Source organism: Rhinatrema bivittatum, chromosome 2 (assembly GCF_901001135.1).
Source record: "Rhinatrema bivittatum chromosome 2, aRhiBiv1.1, whole genome shotgun sequence".
Taxonomy (NCBI): Eukaryota; Metazoa; Chordata; class Amphibia; order Gymnophiona; family Rhinatrematidae; genus Rhinatrema; species Rhinatrema bivittatum.
In genome coordinates this window covers 405,946,391-405,967,466 of record NC_042616.1, presented here as the reverse complement: position 1 = coordinate 405,967,466, position 21,076 = coordinate 405,946,391, and the positions used below count along the sequence as shown (strand labels likewise).

The 21,076-nt window shown below is 42.5% G+C and overlaps 1 long non-coding RNA gene across 1 annotated transcript; it reads right to left on the bottom strand.

Annotated features, from left to right (window-relative positions):
* Positions 1 to 11,759: 11,759 nt before the first annotated feature.
* Positions 11,760 to 20,284, bottom strand: LOC115086145. The gene is made up of 3 exons (XR_003855108.1): positions 20,157 to 20,284; positions 19,765 to 19,896; positions 11,760 to 12,107 (listed from the first exon to the last, which is right to left on the bottom strand). It is a non-coding gene; the product is annotated as an uncharacterized LOC115086145 (long non-coding RNA).
* Positions 20,285 to 21,076: the final 792 nt, after the last annotated feature.

Sequence of the window (21,076 nt, the reverse complement as noted above, 5' to 3'; positions counted from 1 at the left end):
TGGCAAGTGTCCGATGGCACACACCGAGGAGAACAACGCCTGCACTAAAGAAACCCTCGCATCAAGCAAATGCTCGCAGTAGTTTATTATATAGTCCTATTCAAATACCCAGATCATGGAAAACATGGATACATTTTTGTCATGTATGGAATTTACTGCAGATTATAGCTGTAAGAGAGTGTAGTGGGGGCCAAAAAAAAATAAAATAAAAGAGGAAGAAACATGCTGGCGAGGGGAGGGGGCATGCTTTAAAATGAGCTTTCTTGCTTGGCAAGATGGGTTAGGTGGTTTAATGTTATAACTAGGGATACCATGTAACAATATGAGTCATTTTGTTTTCAATTAGAAAAACAGCATATAAATGAAGATAGGAAGATGAATAAACAGCATTACTATATTTCAAGGGCTGAAGGCCTTTATACTTTGGGTGAGAATGCAGGACTGGGACGAAAGCCTAAAGTGCTGTTTTCTGCATCTTTTGGAGTGTGCTTTTTCAGATTTTCCCCTCTTATACACTCTAAACCCCAGATGGCATGCCCGGGTGACACATGCACCTTTGCCAGCCAGGAGAGCTGAAAGGAAGTCCCCTCTAGGACTTAGCTTCAACACTGTTTCTTTCCTTGGAAGGACTGAAGCCACACGTCAAACCTGTGCCCATCTCGTTGGACATGTGCACTTTATTTTGAGGCAAAGTCTTTGAATAGCATGAAACGTATGCTATAGGCAAAACTAGGGCTATCTCTAATGCAGTCTTAAGAATAATTTTTTTTTTTATTGTACTTGAGCCTTAAATTTGGCACAAGCACAGACTTCATTGTACATATCAGCAACTCACAATTTTAATAGGACTCCAGGGCATTTTGTTGGGGGATCCAATCCTTAAATCTATTCCTTTCGGGAGCAACTGCAGTGAGTGGGCAGGAAGGGTGGTGTGCACTCTCATCACTGATTCATGGTCTGAACACTACTTGCAAAAGTACCAGTTCAGTAAGGCACATGTACCTTTGGGATATTTCAGTAACCGTGCACAATGAAAGCAAGTCAACAGGTCAGAGCACACTGACCTATAACAGTACAAACAGAGCCAGGCTCTCTGACTGTCTGAAAACCTAAAACTAGAGAAGAACTCTGCCTTTGGGCAGCGAAGAGCTTAGCAAATAGGCCCAAACTGGTATAGTCCTATGTGCTAACCCATAAATGCTCTTCTAAGAGATCTTATGCCCCCTCCCCCAACAGTATACCAAACTGGTATAGTCCTATGTGCTAACCCATAAATGCTCTTCTAAGAGATCTTATGCCCCCTCCCCCAACACAGTATCTACTGACCATACAGTAGTATGGTCAGTAGATACTGTTCAGTCTAATCATTTTTTATCCAGATGTAAAACTTTGAAATTATTGTGCCTCCATACATTTTTAATTCTGTTAAATTGCTGATCTTTAGATGCACAATGACAAGGAACAGCTTAGAAGAGTGGAAGAGTGGCCTAGTGATTAGAGCTAGGCATTGACTATATCGATTCACGTAATTTTTAAAACAAACTGATAGAAACAAACCATGAAATTTTAAGAACATAAGAACAGGCCATACTGGGTCAGACCAGGGTCCATCAAGCCCAGCATCCTGTTTCCAAAAGAGGCCAATCCAGGCCATAAGAACCTGGCAAGTACCCAAAAACTAAGTCTATTCCATGTTACCATTGCTAGTAATAGCAGTGGCTATTTCCTAAGTCAACTTAATTAAGAGCAGGTAATGGACTTCTCCTTCAAGAACTTATCAAATCCTTTTTTAAACCCAGCTATACTAACTGCACTAACCACATCCTCTGGCAACAAATTCAGTCACTCATTCACAACACAGACACTGACAGTCCCTCTCCAAATACGGAATTAAGAGGCCATAAAGTATAAATGGAAACATGGAGACAAAAACTGAACTGGGAACTGCAGCAAGCCAGACTCTGTATGCAGGGCAATAATGGATAAAAAGAAGCATCATCATTCCTCATTAAACATCAGCTACAATCAAGGAATATAAAACATCAATAATACCTGCATTCAAAATGCATACATAAATGTTTAAAAAATTACCAAACAACAATAAAATATTTCTAAACAGCAGACACATTAATTAACACAATAATTACAACTAATAAAGTTTTAAAAAATTCCCTATTCTCCATGAGGTGGCGCACAAACTTTAACCTATCTTTCTCATATACACACTCTCTAACATACACACACACACACACACACACACACAGAGGCACACTGTCTCTCTCTCTGTCCTATCTCTCACATGCACACATAGGCACTCTCTCTCACTCTCAAATACACACACACACACACACACACAGGCTCTCTCACTCTTAAACACACACAGAGAGGTACTCTCTCATATTCTCTCTCCATCTCATATTCACATGTACACTGGCTCTGTCTCTCACAAACACACATATGCACAAACACAAACAGGCTGTCTCTCACTGTCTCATTCACACACACACACACACACACACAAGCAGTCTCTCTTTCTCTCACACACACAGCCATTCTCCCTCACACATGCTCTCTCTCTGTCTCACATACACACATATACACACAGGCACTCTCTTTCACACACACACATAAGTAGTATCTTACTCTTCCACATATACACAGGCACTCTCTCACACACACATACACACACACACAGGTTTTCTCTCTCTCACTTTCTCATATACACCCCCAAACACACAATTTCTCTCAGTCTCTCTTACACATAGGGGCACTCACTCTTTCTCATATTTATTTATTTATTTATTGATTTTTTATATACTGCCACTACCGAAGGCCAGGATGGTTTACATACACCCCCCCTCCACACACACACACACATACCAGGTATTCTTTCACTTTCTGTCATGCACACATCTCTAGTCAACCTATCATCCTCACAGACTCTCTCACACACACTGTCTCTCTCTCACACACTTTCTCTCTCTATCTCTCTCGCTCTCTCACACACACACACACACTGCACAGATTATTTCACTCTGTCACCACACACACACATACAAGCTTGCTCCCTTTCTCTCACACACACATGTACACACACACACACACACACAAACACAGGTTTTCCCTCCCTCACTCTCTCATATACACCCCCCCCAAATATACAAGCAGACTCACTCACTCTCTCTTACACACAAAGGCACTCACTCTCATATTTATTTATTTATTTATTTATTTATTTATTGTTTATATACTTCCACTATCGAATTCCTGGATGATTTACATACACAAACACACAACCATTTTCTCTGTTTCACACACACACACACACACACATAGGCACTCACTCACCCTCACAAGCTCTCTTTCTCTCTCTCTCACATACATGCAGCCTCTTTCTCTCTCATAGTTGTTCTCCCCTGTCTTTCACATACACATATAGGTTCTTTCTTTTATTCTCTCTCACAAACACACACAGGCACTCACTCTCTCTCTCTCTCACACACACACACACACACATACAGGCACTCTCTCACCTTCACACACACACTGGCTCTTTCACATACACACATAGGTTCATTCTCTCTCACATACACACAGGCACTTTCTCTTTCTCTCTCTCTCTCACACACACACTAGAAAGTCTTTCTCACACACACATACATAGGTAGTATCTCTCTCACTCGCTCATACACACAGGCAAGCTCTCTCTCTGACACACACACTCACAGGTACTGTTTTTCACATACACACACATACAAATAGACATATAGGCAGTCTTTCACTCTCAGACACACATACATACAGTCTCTCTCTCTCTTTTTCTCATGTTTTCTTACACATGTATAGACACTCTCACACAGAAAGGCACTATCTTACTCTCACATACACACACACACACATATATATATATATATATATATATATATATATATATATATATATACACAGAGGCACTCTCTATTACTCTCTCATACACACAAAGGTACTCTATCACTCTCACTCTGGACCTCTCCTCTTCTTTGGTCACCAGTTGCAAGGAAACATCCACAGCCCCACAGGGCCTTTTCCTTGGCTGATGGCTGCAGTGAAACCCCAGTGGCACTGGAGAGCCTCGTCTACTCCAGCAGCAGATGAAGATAGATATTTGGGGTACTAAGGAAGAAGCTTGCGACATGGGCCCCCTGTGTCCAGTGCTAGCAATGTCCCTGCTTGTGACTTGAGCTAGTCATGCCACCCTCCATTGTTTCAGGTACAACTCAGATTGTAAACCTTACCTACTGTACCTGGATGAGTACCTTCCCATAAGCTTGGATTTAGAAAGGCAAATAATTAAATACAGGACACACAACCAAATCATTTCACTCAAAATCTATGCAAGTGATATATAATAATATATATATATTACTATTATTTTGCTTTTCACACTTTCAAAGCAGATTACATTCAGGTACTGTAGGTATTTCCCTATCACCAGAGGGCTTACAATCTAAGGCCTGGATTTAAAACTGCACTAAATATTGCATGTGATAGGAAAGGGGGTGTGTTTTATGTACAGGCAGTTTATCACAATTTGTACTAATACCTATGGGGAGAGAGAGAGAGAGAGAGAAAAGAGAGAGAGAGACTGACTAGCCATAATGCCCTCCCGCTAGATAGGTATTTATATCTCTATGGGAGGCTCACCTAGTAACTCAAGGTGAGGTTTAGGTATTAGTGTAGGGGTTAGGGGCCACTTTGACAGTCAAAGTGAGACGTATGAACAGAACAGTGCTCTCTTGTGAAGATTTGATGACCTTCAGAGTGAGGAAACTCACCCAAAGATGAGATTTGTGCAATGTTTTCTCAACCTAGCTTGATGTTACCCAGGTAGAGAGTCCATCAAGCTAGGTTGAGAGAACATTGCACATATCTTATCTTTGGGTGAGTTTCCTCACTCCGAAGGTCATCAAATCTTCAAAAGAGAGCACTGTTCTGTTCATACATCTCACTTTGAATGTCAAAGTGGCCCCTAACCCCTACACTAATACCTAAACCTCACCTCGAGTTACTAGGTGGTCCTCCCATAGAGATATAAATACCTACCGTCTAGCCATTATGGCTAGCCTCTCTCTCTCTCTCTCTCTCTGTCCTATCACGTGTCTCTATATCTAAATTATCTATCTACTTAGAAAGATGTGCCTGAGCACTAATCTTTTCTGACCCCCTGAATGTCACACACTCTAGTGTATCATATTATAATAGGCCCTCATTAATAATTACAATAAAAAGACTGTTTTCAAACCTTTGGTGTTTTGTTATTCACAAATATCTTCATCTCCCTATCATTTTAATTTGGTATTTCTTTCCAGCACCTTTCTCCTGGTCTTCTTTCATCTACATAGTCTTGTATGTTTCCTCATTCTGTTGTTTTTTTGTTGTATTCAGGTTTACTTGTTCCCTTTTTCTTTTTCTGTTCATTTCTCTTTATCTACTGTCTTTCTTTCCTATTATTTTTTTTCTCCCATTCTGTTTTCTGGTTCCTTTACTTTTTTCACTTTTAATCTTTGATCCAGGGGCAAGCAAGCTGAGTACTCAACCCTAATCCTGTATTCAGACAGGTATCATGCTTACCACTTCAGATGAAACCAAGCAGGGAAAGCGGCTTAGGCAATGCTTTCCAAGGTAGATTTATGGAAGGCATGTGCTGGGGTGTGGGTGTGTTGGGAGGAGTTTGTGATTGGGATGTAGGTGGGATGTATGAGTGTGAGGATGGGGTGGGTGAGAGTGGTATGTGTTTGGGGGTGTTAGAGGTTATGTGTATTTGGAAAGAGAATAGCAACTTCCACATAAATATATTTCCCAGCATAATTTTACAGTTAAGGGGAAAATAAAAGATTAAAAACTGGGTAACTGAAAAGGTATCGGTGTATTTTATAGACATGAGGGCCAATATAAGAAACTGTGCAAAACTAGTCGCGGATTTTTGCGTGAGCAGTTGCACGTGGTTTTCAGCACTAATCTTACGTGCATATGTAATGTGTTTAGCACGGAAAAAAAAAATCATGCACACACCCATGGAAAAATCTGTGGCAGGTTTTGCAAGAATGCATGCAAATAGAATGTAAAAGAGGCAACTATCTATCCATGAGCTATGCAGGGAGCCAGGTTAGCAGGGAAATAAGTTAGTGTGAGATGTTTTAAGCAGGTTTCTTAGCTCCTGGGTAAGGGCAGGAGTTAAGTGAAAGTGCCTGTTTGGAGGCCCTTTTACTCCATTGCTGGCATTAGATTTCATTAGCTTTGTTGAGCTACTTTAAAGTCCCTTCATTTCCTGAGTAGTCTTCTGATACCAGATTGTGTGTACGTACAGCCTTTACCTGAGTGTCGGGGCTTGGTGATTGCAATTGCTCCTACCGCTTTGGCAGTAGGGATGTGAATCATTTTTTGACGATTTAAAAAAATCGTCAGATATTTTTTAAATTGTCAAAAATCGTTAAGAGTCGCGATACAATAGAAATTCCCCCGATTTATCGTGAAAAATCGTAAATCGGGGGAAGGGGAGGGCGGGGAAAACCGGCACACCAAAACAACCCCTAAACCCACCCCGACCCTATAAAACTAATCCCTTACCTTCCCCCACCCTCCTGAACCCCCCCAAAACTTTTTACGAGTACCTGGTGGTCCAGTGGGGGCGCGGGGACCGATCTCCCGCTCTCGGTCCATCGGCGCCATTTTGGCTGCCACTCAAAATGGCGCCGATGGCCCGATAAAAAAAAAACCCTCCCGACCCTTTAAAAACGACCCCTTAGCTTCCCCCAACCTCCCGATCCCCCCAAAACATTTTAAAATTACCTGGTGGTCTAGTGGTGGTCCGGGAGTGATCTCCCGTTCTCAGGCCGTCGGCTGCCACTCATAAAGATGGCGCCGATGGCCCTTTGCCCTTACCATATGACAGGGTATCCGTGCCATTGGCCGGCCCCTGTCACATGGTAGGAGCAATGGATGGCCAGTGCCATCTTATGCTCCTACCATGTGACAGGGGCCGACCAATGGCACTGGTAGCCCCTGTGACATAGTAAGGGCAAAGGCTATTGGCGCCATTTTGAATACCGGCAGCCAACAGCCTGAGTGCAGGAGATCGCTCCAGGACCCCCGCTGGACCACCAGGGACTTTTGGCAAGTCTTGGGGGGGGTCAGGAGGGTGGGGGGTTATTCATTACTGGTACGTTGTATTTGTGGGGGTTTGCCATACGTTTCGTGACCCCCACAAATACTACGAATATGGCATATACATTGGCGATTGCCAATACGTTGCAAACGAATGCACACCCCTAGCAGGGGTTTAAAAGAGGTTTGGACAAATTCCTAGAAGAAAAGCCCATAAAACTTTATTAGCCAGGTAGACTTGGAAAAGCCATCGCTTACCCCTGGGAGTGAGCTGCCAGAAAGAGATCTGCTTTCTGGAATCTGCCATGGACTTGTAATCTAGGCTGGCCACTGTTGGTGACTTGAGGGATCAATGGACTTTGCTCTGATCCAGCATAGCATATCTTCTGTGATGCTCTTAATCACATTCTCTTGTGTGACTGAGAAATGAAACATGTGATGGCAGATAAAGACCATATGGCCCATCCAGTCTGCCCATCCACATCTCCTACTGAGTTTTATAGTCTCCTCCTCCTCTCTGAGATTTTATGTTGTACTGCCACAGGTAGTTAACATGACTAAATTTTGCTTATGAATTTAGCAGTGCAGTATTCCAGTACTATATGTAGTATTGGACTCACTACCATGGGCAAATGCGATGCTACATCTATACAATCCTCCATCCGTACTGCACTCTTATCAAAGCGGGTTCTTGGACATGCCCCGAATGGCCCCGTTTGACTGAAACTCGTGAAAGGACATTTTCAATTGCTGCCCAGTCTATTCAAATTCACTGGCTGGACCTAAACTTTGGAACGCTTTACCGACAGAACTGAGACTGCAATCTGACCTCAAGAAGTTCAAAAAAGATTTAAAGACCAGGTTGTTTGAGACAGCCTACATGTTCGGAAAATGAGGTTAGCTTTTAATATTTAATTTTCAGCCATTTTAAAAACTCTTTTGTTCTTTTATCTACAATAAGTTATAGTAACCTACTCTATTGCTAAACTGTATCTTTTACTGTACCTCATACTGTTTATATTTTTTGTACATTTTATTTTATATATATATATTTTTTTTTTTTTAAATGTAAACAATTGTGATGGCATGTCTGAATGGCGGTATCAAAAATTTGACAAATAAATAAATAAATTGCCAGCTGAAATGCATCTCACGAATTGTATAAAAGCTTTTACAGTTCTGTTAAAGACATACCTTTTCCAGCAGGTTTTTTATTAAGGGGAAAGGCTTGGGTGTATCCTTGATTTTTATAGCTACACATTAGCTGATACTGTTTTTTAACCATTTTCAGGGTTTAATTGATTTTGATTATATTTGTTTTTATGATTTGATAATTTCATGTCTGTGTTTTTGTGATTTTATGTATGTTTAATTTGTAAATCGCCTAGAGCATTGCACCAGGCAACTAATAAATAAACAAATAAATAAATAAATAAATAGATAAATAAATAAATAGTGCTATCTTTTAATATTTTGTGTAATATATCAAGGTCCTTATCCCCCTCATATTTTCTGTATAAGCACACTAACAACAAATGTAAGAAAAAATATACCATATAAAAAAACTCAATGCACAACAATATATTAATTATTTAAACTGGCACCAAATGTGGAGCTTCACAGTTAAAGGAGGAGTATGAGTTAAGTAAACTTTGTAAAGGAAAGGTTTATTAATCACCGCTGAAAAGCTCATGCTGTCTACGTTCAGAAAGTAATATTTATAAACAAGAGTGATTATTGGCCAGATATTCTTTTCTAAGGAAAAGGAAACATTGAGCTCCTAGCTGCATTATGGCTGCTCACAGTCAGTTGCTCTTATGGAAAGAGTACCAGAACAATAGGGCATCCTAATACGAAATCAGACATAACAATACTTCCATGAATGCCTAACAATGTTTTCTCATGTAGCCTCTTGCGGCACCACGAGCAGTCTTGGGGTAGCCAGAGAACAGATTCAGGCTATACTCTAGCAAAATCTTTCATAAACGTCTTTATTTGTGACAAGAAACAAGCAAAAGCAGCTCTGCTATTCTTTGTAGTTCAACAAACAAATGTAGTAATACAACTAGCTTTATGTTCACTATTGCATACCTTCGTTAGGTATGCAATAGTGAACATAAAGCTAGTACTATGAATGAATGACAAATAGGACTGTAGATTACATAATACACATTGATCGTGATCACTACCCAGAATAGATCCCACCTGTTTACCTGATATGTTTAACGGACTTACATTGGACAATATGTAAGGGTGATTATATATTTCAAGAATAAGAAGGAGTTTTTGGTTAGTTTTTTAATATTTTTTAATTTTGTTACTCAGACCAGTTACTGTTAGATGTAAGTTTTTGTGTGTTTATGTGTTAAATTGTAATAAGGAGTAATCGTGTTGCTCACGTTCTCTGAGTTCACTTACTGTTTTATGTAATGTTTGTTGATGATGTAAACCGGAGTGAAGGCAGCTAGCTATACCTCGGTATAAAAAAAGGGCCTCCTGTCCCCTCATGGGTCTGGCTAGTTATAGTCCTTTCCCAGGGACCTCCACTCAGGACCAAGATTCTCTACTGTATTAGGTGTAAGGTGAACCGGGACAGTTCCCTGGAGCAGGTCTTTTAAGGTGTTCTGGGGTTTTCTCCTGTATAGCCCATTAGGTCAAATCTGTCAGGTTGAGCACTTGCCCTTATTAGAAGTATACTCCTAGGAAAACATGCAATCCTATTTTCCTTCCCCCTCCTATTCTGGGATTGGATAATCTTCTTGCATTTCCCCTTCACCAGCCAACCTGGGGAGAGTTGAGGGTTTACAGGTTGTCCACTGTTCCTCCTTTGTCTCTGTAGGTACCTCTACTTTGTCTCCTTTAGCATCGATTAACCCAGCAATAAGAGAGGTCCAAAGCATCTTAAAGTGGGGCTAATCATGCCCCAGAACCACTGGGTAGGAGAGCTCGGGAAGCACTCCCACCTCTACCCCGGCTTGCCCTGCCATAGTCGACAGCACCACCTGGTAGGTGGGGGTATTGTTGTTGATCCCCATGTATACAAGCGAGGGTCGCTTTGCTCTTATAGTTAACATGTAATCTTTGAGCTAACTCCTTCTTCATGAGCGTCTTACCACGTCCTAAATCTATCAAGGTTCATTTAGGACAGCCATCCAATTTTATAGGGATTATAAAGTTTGAAAGTCCCCCACATGGACATGCACCAAATTATAGCTTTGCATCTTCACACAAGAACATGCCCATTCACGGTCCCACTCTTCAGCCTCCCAATGGGGACAATCCTTGAGCATATGAAATGTGGAGGTTAGGGTATGAAGCTATTTGGATCTGAATTTAGGAAACTATTCTCTTCTCCACCCCCTCCAGACAACCAAAACCTATCACATACCACCTGAAAAAGCAATAAGATACATTTCGGGTTTTTTTGGTTTTTTTTTTAAATCCTAGGAAACAGTCTATTTAAAAAATGTTCTCAAAGTTTTACCAAAGGTACAATAGGTTTATTGCTATAAGTTTTGCTTCCTGTATAAAAAGAAACATACTCATGGAATCTCTGGGACTCTCAATTCCTACATCAGTGTTTTTCAAACCAGTCCTGGTGTACACCCTCACCAATCTTACTTCTGGGCACAAAATTTTAAAATTCTGCATACTTTATATTGGTCAAAATAACACAATATACATCACAGTCTGAGTAATTAACAAAATGTAATACATAAAAGTTATTATTCAAAGATGTAGAGTTTTAAATATTTTGAGCAGAATTCCTCTAGAAGTACACTGTAGGAGTGTTCCTTCCACGCTCTCTCCCCATACCTCCCTTGCCAGACCTCTTTCACTCTGCTTTCTAAGATTCTAATATCTCCGCTTTTCACTATCTTTCCCCTCCCCCTTCCACTATCCCCTTTCACTATCTTTCCCCTCCCCCTTTCACTATCTCTACCTCCATCTCTCCTCCAAGTTTGACCCTTCTCTCATACAGCCTTTCACACAGGATCCTTCTGTCCCACTATCTTTCTCACAAACATCCTCACACAGGCTCCCTCCCTCTTTCATACAAACTCACTTCCTCTCTTGCACACACACACACACACACACACACACACACTCACACACACACACACAGACACACACCCTTAACCAGTTTCCCTTTGTCCCTCTCTCACACACACCCCTTCATACAGGCTCTCTCTCTCTCATGTACACCCACCTTCACACAGGCTCCCTCTATCTTCTCAAATACACACCCTCACACAAGCTCCCTCTCTCTCGCACACACACAGACACACACTCTCATATACACACACACACACATCCTCAAACAGGCTCCTTCTCTCTTTCACATACACACACTCCCACTTCCACAGGCTCCCTCTATCTTTCCCTGTCTTTCTCTGTCTTTCTCTCTCTCACACATACATACACACACCCTCACACAGGTTCCCTCTCTCTTTTGCGCATATATATACACCCTCACATAGACTCCCTCTCTCTATCACACAGCCCTCCCTCTCACATAGTCTCCGTCTCTCTCTGGCACACACGTACTCACACAGGCTCCTTCTCTCTCTTGCACACTCAAACACCCCTGCACATAGGCTATCCCTCTCTCACACACACCCCCTCACTTGGGCACACAGGCTCCAAATCAAACACACACACCTTCCTGTGCCTGTCATTCTGCACACACTCAAACACACATACACACACTCTCACAGGCTGTGTCAATGTCATCAGCTGTTCACTGCTTCTCGGCCGTGAGTGGGATGGGCTTCACTTGTGGCCTTCCAGGCCTCCCTCCGCTTTACCGTGAGCGGGATGAGCTCTGCTTACAGCTCACTGGGGTCTTCCTCAGCTTCAGGCGTGAGCGGGATGGGCTCTGCTTGTAACCCACTGGCACCTCCCTTGACTTCAGCCACGATTGGGATGGGCTCTGCTCGTGGCCTGTAAGGCATCTTAAAATTCTGTGCAAAAAAAAGAAAATTCTGTACAGGAGGGAAATTCTGCACAAATTCTGTGCCCTGCAGTAGTGCAGAATTCCCCCAGGCATACAGTCTTTTCAGGATAGCCACAATGAATATGCATGAGGCATATTTACATGCTAATTTCTCATTATGCATATTTATTGTAGATAACCTGAAAACCAGATTGGTGAGGCCTGGCTTGAGAGCAATTAGCCTACTTGGTTTGTGGTTCTCTCCCTCTTTTTTCTTGTTTTCCAGGACTGGCTTGAGAAACACTGGTCTACATCAGTGGTTCTCATGCCAATCTTTCATTAACCTCCCACAGTCCCAAGCCAGACCAGTTTTCAGGAAATCCTCAACATATGTGCATGGGTGTTCTGCATGTGCTGCCTCCCTTCTATGAAATACATCGCATGCATATTCATTGTGGATCTCTGAAATTTTGATGGACTAGGGGGCACTTGAGGAGTGGGATGGAAACAACTAGCCTATAGGGATGTGAATCATTTTTTAACGATTAAAATTATCGTCCGATAATTTTAATATCGTCTTAAATCGTTATAGAACACAATACAATAGAAATTCTAACGATTTATCGTTAAAAATCGTTAAATCGTGTTAGTGCGCACTAACGGGAGTTAGTGCGCACTAACTCCCGTTAGTGCGCACTAACAGAAAATGATACAAATTGACACTTTCCAGGTCAGTAAAGGTCAGTTAGGAATGAATATGTATTCCTATTGGCTGGCTGCCCTCTTATCTATTGATGTTACCAAGGTTCCCACTGAGGTGATGGTTGGGGGGATGGGAAATGGAAATGGAAACTCAGGAACACTAACAGAAAATGATACAAATTATTGACACTTTCCAGGTCAGTAAAGGTCAGTTAGGAATGAATATGTATTCCTATTGTGATCTTCCTGCACACAGTGCCCTATTCCTGATACCAGTGCCCTATTCCTGATACCAGGAGTGTTGTGATCTTCCTGCATGCAGTGCCCTATCACTGATACCGGGATGTGTGCAAGAAGATCACAACACCCCCGGTATCAGGAATAGGGCACTGTGTGCAAGAAGATCACAACACCCCCGGTATCAGGAATAGGGCACTGCGTGCAGGAAGATCACAACACCCCCGGTATCAGGAATAGGGCACTGTGTGCAGGAAGATCACAACACCCCCGGTATCAGGAATAGGGCACTGTGTGCAGGAAGATCACAACACCCCTGGTATTAGGGATAGGGCACTGTGTGCAGGAAGATCACAACACTCCTGCTATTAATAGGGATAGGGCACTGTGTACATGAAGATCACAACACCCCTGGTGCCAGGGTTAGGGCACTGTGTGCAAGAAGATCACAACACTCCTGGTATTAATAGGGATAGGGCACTGTGTGCAGGAAGATCACAACACCCCTGGTGTCAGGGTTAGGGCACTGTGTGCAGGAAGATCACAACACCCCTGGTGTCAGGGTTAGGGCACTGTGTGCAGGAAGATCACAACACTCCTGTTATTAATAGGGATAGGGCACTGTGTGCAGGAAGATCACAACACCCCCGGTATCAGGAATAGGGCACTGTGTGCAGGAAGATCACAACACCCCTGGTATTAGGGATAGGGCACTGTGTGCAAGAAGATCACAACACTCCTGGTATTAATAGGGATAGGGCACTGTGTACATGAAGATCACAACACCCCTGGTGCCAGGGTTAGGGCACTGTGTGCAGGAAGATCACAACACCCCTGGTATCAGGGTTAGGGCAAAAGTTCTAGTCACATTGACTGATCACATTACTTTTTTTGTCAAGCTACCAACTGTTTCCATTTCCCATCCCCCATATATTGTCAGTGGGAACCTTGGTAACATGAATAAATAAGAGGGCAGCCAATAGGAATACATATTCATTCCTAAACTGACCTAAACTGACCTGAAAAGTGTCAAATTGTATCATTTTCTGTTAGTGCGCACTAACGGGAGTTAGTGCGCACTAACTCCCGTTAGTGCGCACTAATCGGAAAAAACAATTTTTAACGATTTTTTAATTAAAAAATCGTGCCTAACATGATTTTCTTCTCCTGCCAGACGATTTCTATCGTTAAGACGATATGGAACACGATTCACATCCCTACTAGCCTACATGTTTGCATTTTTCTCTTTCTTCTTTTTACTATATCACCTCTCTTATTTCCATCCTTCTGTGTCCCTGTTTATTTTTCCCTCTTCATGCTTTTGTCTTTTATATTTTTATTACCTCTTCCTTTTCTTCTCCATCTCCTTAACCCTGAATACCCCCCAACTTGCCGCCAAATCTTTGCCCATCTCACCTCCTCTTCCTTCTTCCTGCTTATGCTAGCACCATCTTTTCTTCTATGACAATACTTGGTGCCAGCTTTCCTGTCGATGCTAGATATCGCCCTAAACATTAGGGGTGTGCAGAGGATAAAATATCATTTTGATTTTTATTTTCTTTCCATTTTTTAAATTGCTGTTGTTTCATTTGTGTTTTGTTTGAATGCTTTTTAAAACTTGGCTGGGGCTACGTAAATGATATTCATGGCCCTTGGGGGGAAAGTGTCCTGGTCATTGGAAGGGATAACACCTCCTGGCCATATTTAAAGGCCATGATGCAATGTTCCAAAATGAGCCCTGGGGCCTGGCTCCTAGCCTCAAGATCATTGCAGCTATAAGAACATAGGAACATAAGAAATTGCCATGCTGGGTCAGACCAAGGGTCCATCAAGCCCAGCATCCTGTTTCCAACAGAGGCCAAACCAGGCCACAAGTACCTGGCAATTACCCAAACACCAAGAAGATCCCATGCTACTGATGCCAGTAATAGCAGTGGCTATTCCCTAAGTAAACTTGATTAAAAGCCGTTAATGGACTTCTCCTCCAAGAACTTATCCAAACCTTTTTTGAATCCAGCTACACTAAATGCACTAACCACATCCTCTGGCAACAAATCATTTCCGCAATGGCCAGACTATGAACAGTGGGAGCGTGGGTCTATTTAAATATGGGACAAGTCCTTGGGTAGTTATGAATGAAGGCTCATGGCACCAGAATCCCAGCCTTGTTTCCAGCTGAGCAGGAAGGAAAAGGAGGTAGAAGGAATTACTGGGCCAAAAGAAAATAAATACAACCAAATAAAACTGCAACTAGGACTCCAGAGAATCTAAGAACTCCTCAGATTGCACATGTATCAGAAGAAGAAGGGTCATTTAAATTCTCTGGCTCTTTGAAATGAATTAACATGGCACTGCTGTGTGGGGAAACCCTGGTCTGATTCCAAGGCCGTCTTCTGTTCTTCAGGCTGGGCATGACAGGGGAGGGAAGGGAGATAGAGGGAGGAAGAATTCCCATGCATCATCCAACGACAGTTACTAGTTGGCTAGCAGCACATTTATGTTGAATTCATGAGGGAACACCGTTTGTGCTTCTCATAGATTAACACAGTAACAGTAGATGTCAGCAGATAAAAACCAATTGGGTCATCCGGTCTGCCCAGTTACACTGGGCTTCTTTGCTGAGGACATATGTCAGCTGCTACCCATTGAAGCTTGAAATGTTGTAGGCTATAACTCAACTTCTCAGCGAGTCACTGTCGCTGCAGTGACTGGTCCAGATGTGAAGGGGTTAAAAATTGGAGAAAATCTCTGAGCAGCTGCACATAAAGGCTCATGCCACCGTTGTAGAAGCAGGTGACAAGTGAGCTAGTCAGTGGTTTTCATCATAATCCATATGGGGATAAGCTTAGAGACCTAAATGTATGCCCTGAAGGAGAAGAAGAATATGATATAGACCAGGAGTTTTCAACCTTTTTGGGAGTGTGGACCCCTTTTTAACCTCCAAAATGTTCACAGATACCCACATACTTCTCTTTAATTTTTACCTGCAGTTTTATGTCATATAAAGAAAAATTATTAATAAAATAACAAAGAATTACATGCATACTAGATTCATTCATAACATATAAAACATTAAGTAATGCTTACTAATATAAACTGAATACATATAATTGCAAAGCACAGCTGTAAATGTACAAGGATGTACTCATATTCAGTAACTTTAGAAGTATAACTGCAGGCAGCCACACAGATGGATTTGTTTGGATCTGGAGCAACTGAGGGGAAATGACTGGTAGAGGGAGAAAGAGAGACAGACTGGCAAGGATGGACTGGTGGCGGGAGAGAAAGACAACAAGACCAGGATGGGGAGGGAGGGATAAAGACTGGCAGGATGAACTGATGGAGGGAGGGAGAGAGAGACTGGTGGGGATGGACTGGTAGAAGGAGAGAGAGAGACTGGTAAAGATGGAAATAGACTGGTGGAGGAAGATAGAGCAAGAGAGAGAGAGAGACTGGTGAGAATTGACTAGTGGAGGGAGGGGGGATGAGACTGTGGGATAGACTGTTGGAGGGAGAGAAAGAAAGAGACTAGTGGGGATGGACTGGTACATGGAGAGACAGAATCTATAGGAAACCTGCCATACCATAACACCCTTACTGCCAGACTCAAACTACCTATGAAAAGGCAACACCAGGCCCTAAAACACCAATATACCTCCTATTAAGAAAACAGAACAAGTCAGGCGAGTCACCCACTCTTCATTGGCAGCCTCTTGACTTTATGGATCCACAGTGTTTATCCCAAGGACTTCAAAGGGGCATGGGATAAACACTGTGGATCCATAAAGTCAAGAGGCTGCCAATGAAGAGTGGGTGACTCGCCAGAATGACGGCTACTGCCTGGAGTCAATACCCTTATTAAATAAACATACACAGGCTTACGGTGACTCCAACATCGCTCTAAGCTTCAACAGCAAGAGGAAATGTGGAAAAAAGGATTCACACTCACAAAGAGGGGAGTAGCTGGCTTGTTACGGCGGTTACTACCCCAAATCAAATAAGCCTGATACTTCACTTTCAATGCATATACAGCATAGTTCTCTGATTCAACGGCAGGGGAGAAGAAAAACTGATACTTCACACATCCAGAAAAGAGGGTTCGCACTCGCAAAGCAGGGAGTAGCTGGCTTGTTACGGCGGTTACTACCCCAAACCAAATGTGCCTGATACTTCACTTTCGATGCATATCCAGCATAGCTCTCTGCTTCAACAGCATGGGAGAAGAAAATCAACCAATAAGGGCTGTATAACAGTCTGGGTAAAACAAATAAACATGGGTGCAGATTGCTTATTGCGGCGGCTTCTACCCCTAACTAATCAAGCTAGATATTTCACTTGGATGCAGCTCCATCACTGCTCTCTACATTAAAGGTGGGGGTGGAAGGGAAATAGAACCAAGAGCTAAGAGAAACAGATAAGTATGAGAGAGAAAATTTGCGGGGCAGACTAGATGGGCCATTTGGTCTCCTTCTGCCGTCATTTCTATGTTTCTATGTTTCTATGTTTCTATATATATTCCTATACAGAAACTACATGCTAGCAGAATACTTTACCTCAGTCATACATAAAGAACATAGACAGACCCTCGCCATATACAGAATAAAGAAACCATAAAATAGAAATACAAATGTGCAGACAAAAAGTGAACTGGAAACTGCAAGCAGCCAGACTCTGTATGTAGTGCAACAACAGAAAAACAAAATCAACATTCTTATTAAAACATCAAACAATAAATCAGGAAATTATAAAACATCAATCATAATAGTAAAAGCATACTAATAAAATGATAACTAGAACATTGAAAACTCATATAAAAATTCTTATTAATTACCCAAACACCAACAAAATATTTCAAAACAGAAGATTCATCAAATAGCACCCAGTAATTAGAACTAAGAATTAAAAAGTGTTCCACTCTCCATATCTGAGAATTTTTGATTTCCAGTCACCCTGCGATTGTTGTGGATTATTGGGGGCATTGAAGGTGCGGGAGCTGCATAAACTTTCTCCTCTCTCTCATTCTCTCTTGCACAGAAGGACACAATCTCACACTCTCTCTCTCATACATGCTCTCATATGCTCTTTCATTCACACGCACTTACACTCCCTCTCACATATACTCTCACTGACACATACACACACGTGGTGTCTCACATGCTGTCAATGACACACACACTTGCTCAATATGCTTTCACTGACACACACATGCTTTGACACTCATGCTCACACATGCTTTCAAATATACTGTGATACACACATATGATCTTAGTGACATATGCTCTCACTGACTCACACATGTTGTCACAGACACATAAACATACTCTGCCTCTCACTGAAACCCCCACCCACTTACATCCTCTCTCACACTCCACACACTGAATCTCTGACTCATGCTGGGGACTGCCTCTCTCCCTTGGCGACTGTGGCCGCCAGCAGGATGGGCTCTGAGCCTCTTCTTTTGCCACCACGGGATGGGGTCTGTGATGGTCTTATGGGCTTCTTCTTCGGCTACGGCAGGATGGGGTCCATGGCAGCCTTCTGGGCCTCTTCTTTGACTGCCATAGGATGGGGACTGCGACAGTCTGTCTGGCCTTTTCTTTTGTCAATGCCACAGATGGGGCCTACTCCTTCCTCTTCTTAGCAATGCAGACCAGGTTTTTGATGTGGGAGATTCCCTGCACTTGTCACTTCTCCTCAGGTCATCTTAGAGCAGAGCTCACTTTTTCTGAGTAGCTGCAATTTCTGTGGACCCCAAGGGCTCTGCAGACCACATGTTGGGAACTACTGATATAGACATTTTAATATCTCCAAGGAATACATGCACAGTAAGTGGGCCTCATTCAATGGAAAGGAGGATCTGGAACAAGGGTGAAAGGGGGTATATTGAGGAGTAATTTAAGGAAATGTTTCTTTACAGAAAGGGTAATGGATGCATGGAAGAGGCTCCCAGCAGAGATGGTGGAGACAGGGACAGTGTCAGAATTCAACAAAAAAACAAAACAAAACGGGACAAGCACAGGGAATCTCTGAGGCATCAAAGGGACTATAAAGCTGAGCAGGAGGTGTGGCTGGGCCATATGATTTTATCTGCTAGCATGTTCTAAGTATCAAATGAGCAGGAGGAAACTGCTGGACCAAAATAAAAGAAGAGAGTAAATGCCACTCATTTTCAGAATGCAGTAATAGGCGCTACAACCCTTGGTTTTAGGACTTGCAAGAACTTTTGGTACATAACTCGCTGAGATTGCACAACGTGTTCTGTCAACCTGTATAACTAATTACCACAAACGAATAAAAGCCCAAATGCGAGCCTGAATGTGATGGCCTAATGTATGAGCTATGCTACTATAAAACACTAGCTTCTTATATATCATAGCTGCTTACTGATTGGCCATAATGTGGACAAAACTGAAATTTGAGGGCACTCCCCTGGTCTTACCTGCCCTCAGAGTACACAAAGGATCTGACCTGGCAACAGACACGGCAAAGCTCTGCTGAATGCAGCTTACTCTGCTCTGAAAAGCTAACCTGCTCTGGATACCAGCAGCAGAGCCTCACACTGAAAACTTTCCTGCTGTACAGACTTTTCCTCCTGCTCCTGAACAAGCACACAGTGCAAACCAGTACGAGGTGCACCCTGAAGCATCTTCCCAAAATCTCTCTTGTACCTTCAAAAGGGGCATGTTTTGCTCTCTTTCTTTTCCACCTTTCACTTCAGCCCTGCTGCTACATGTCAGCCGGAGTACCTGATAAGAGGACGATTCCAGTTCCTGTCCTTCCCTTCCTGAGGTGTCAGGTCACAGGTTTTCCCAGCTCTAACACAGCAAAGAGTGCTCAATAAATATATACACTGTACACTGCGGAGTCAACTCTGGTTCCTAAGGTATAAGAAGAAAAAAAAACAAGAGGAAGTAAGCGTGGCTGATACCATACTTACATTCTGTTTCAATGTTCTTTCTTTCCTCAACTTTCTCCTCTGAAAAGTGCTTTTCTTTTCTAATTTCCAGCCGTTACGCTTTCTCAGCATCCCTTGGTAATCTGTAACTCTCCTAGCTCATTCTGGCAGGTGGCTGACATTCCTCCCCACAGTTCTGCTGACAGTCTGCAGAAATGGATTCCCTAAGCCCAGATGTGGTACCTCCATGCATGTCAGTGCACTTCAGCATCTGGCTCTCTCCCCAGCCAAGTCCTGCAGTCTTCTCAGTTACCCAGAGCATCTGCAGGAATCACCAGCACAGAGCGGCTGCTTGCACTGCCCGCTCGCACATTCATCTGCTGAGAGAATGGATCATCAGGCACTCGCCTTGCCATTCAACCCCCAGCACGGGGCTACAAGCCAATGAGAATAGAAGGAAGGGAAAGGGGAGGGATGTAAAGGGGGGAGGAAGACTGGAGGAGAAGGGTATAGAAAGAATGAGTGGGAGTGAGATACAGACAGAGAGAGAGAGAGGAATAGGGCAAGAAGGTGATATTCATAAAGATAGCAGGCTCTCTGTGTCTATATTTATACACACACACACACACACACACAAAGAGAGATATCTATACATGAGTATATACCTATCTGGCTTTATCTGTACAGCAAACAGAAAAAGAAGGGAAAGAACAGATGAGGACAGCTGGCATTGTATTGCACCTTATAGGCTAGTGGAATGCAAGCACTGAACTATGGCTAATAGGTAACTGCCTCCTTTAAATTTATAGGTAATGATACTTTGCCCGGATTTCTGTGCTTGGCACAAGAAAACTTTCTGTTGACTCCCTGTTTGCTACAGTCTTTCAGTTACTCCCTACCAAATCTTCTTGTATTACCCAAGATGCATCACTGTCATTAGTTCCCATGTACATTCAGCATGTACTATATAGTTGTGATTTACAGTAAATACACTACCTGCCTTTTCATTCATCTGAAGAGAGCGAGACACACACACACACACACACCACAGTAGAATATTTGCTGTAACAATAGTTTTTCTATGTTTGCTAGAAAGAGAATGGATTGTTTGTGCTAAATTCTTTCCACTATTCATATGGAGTTACGCTACTCATTATATGGCA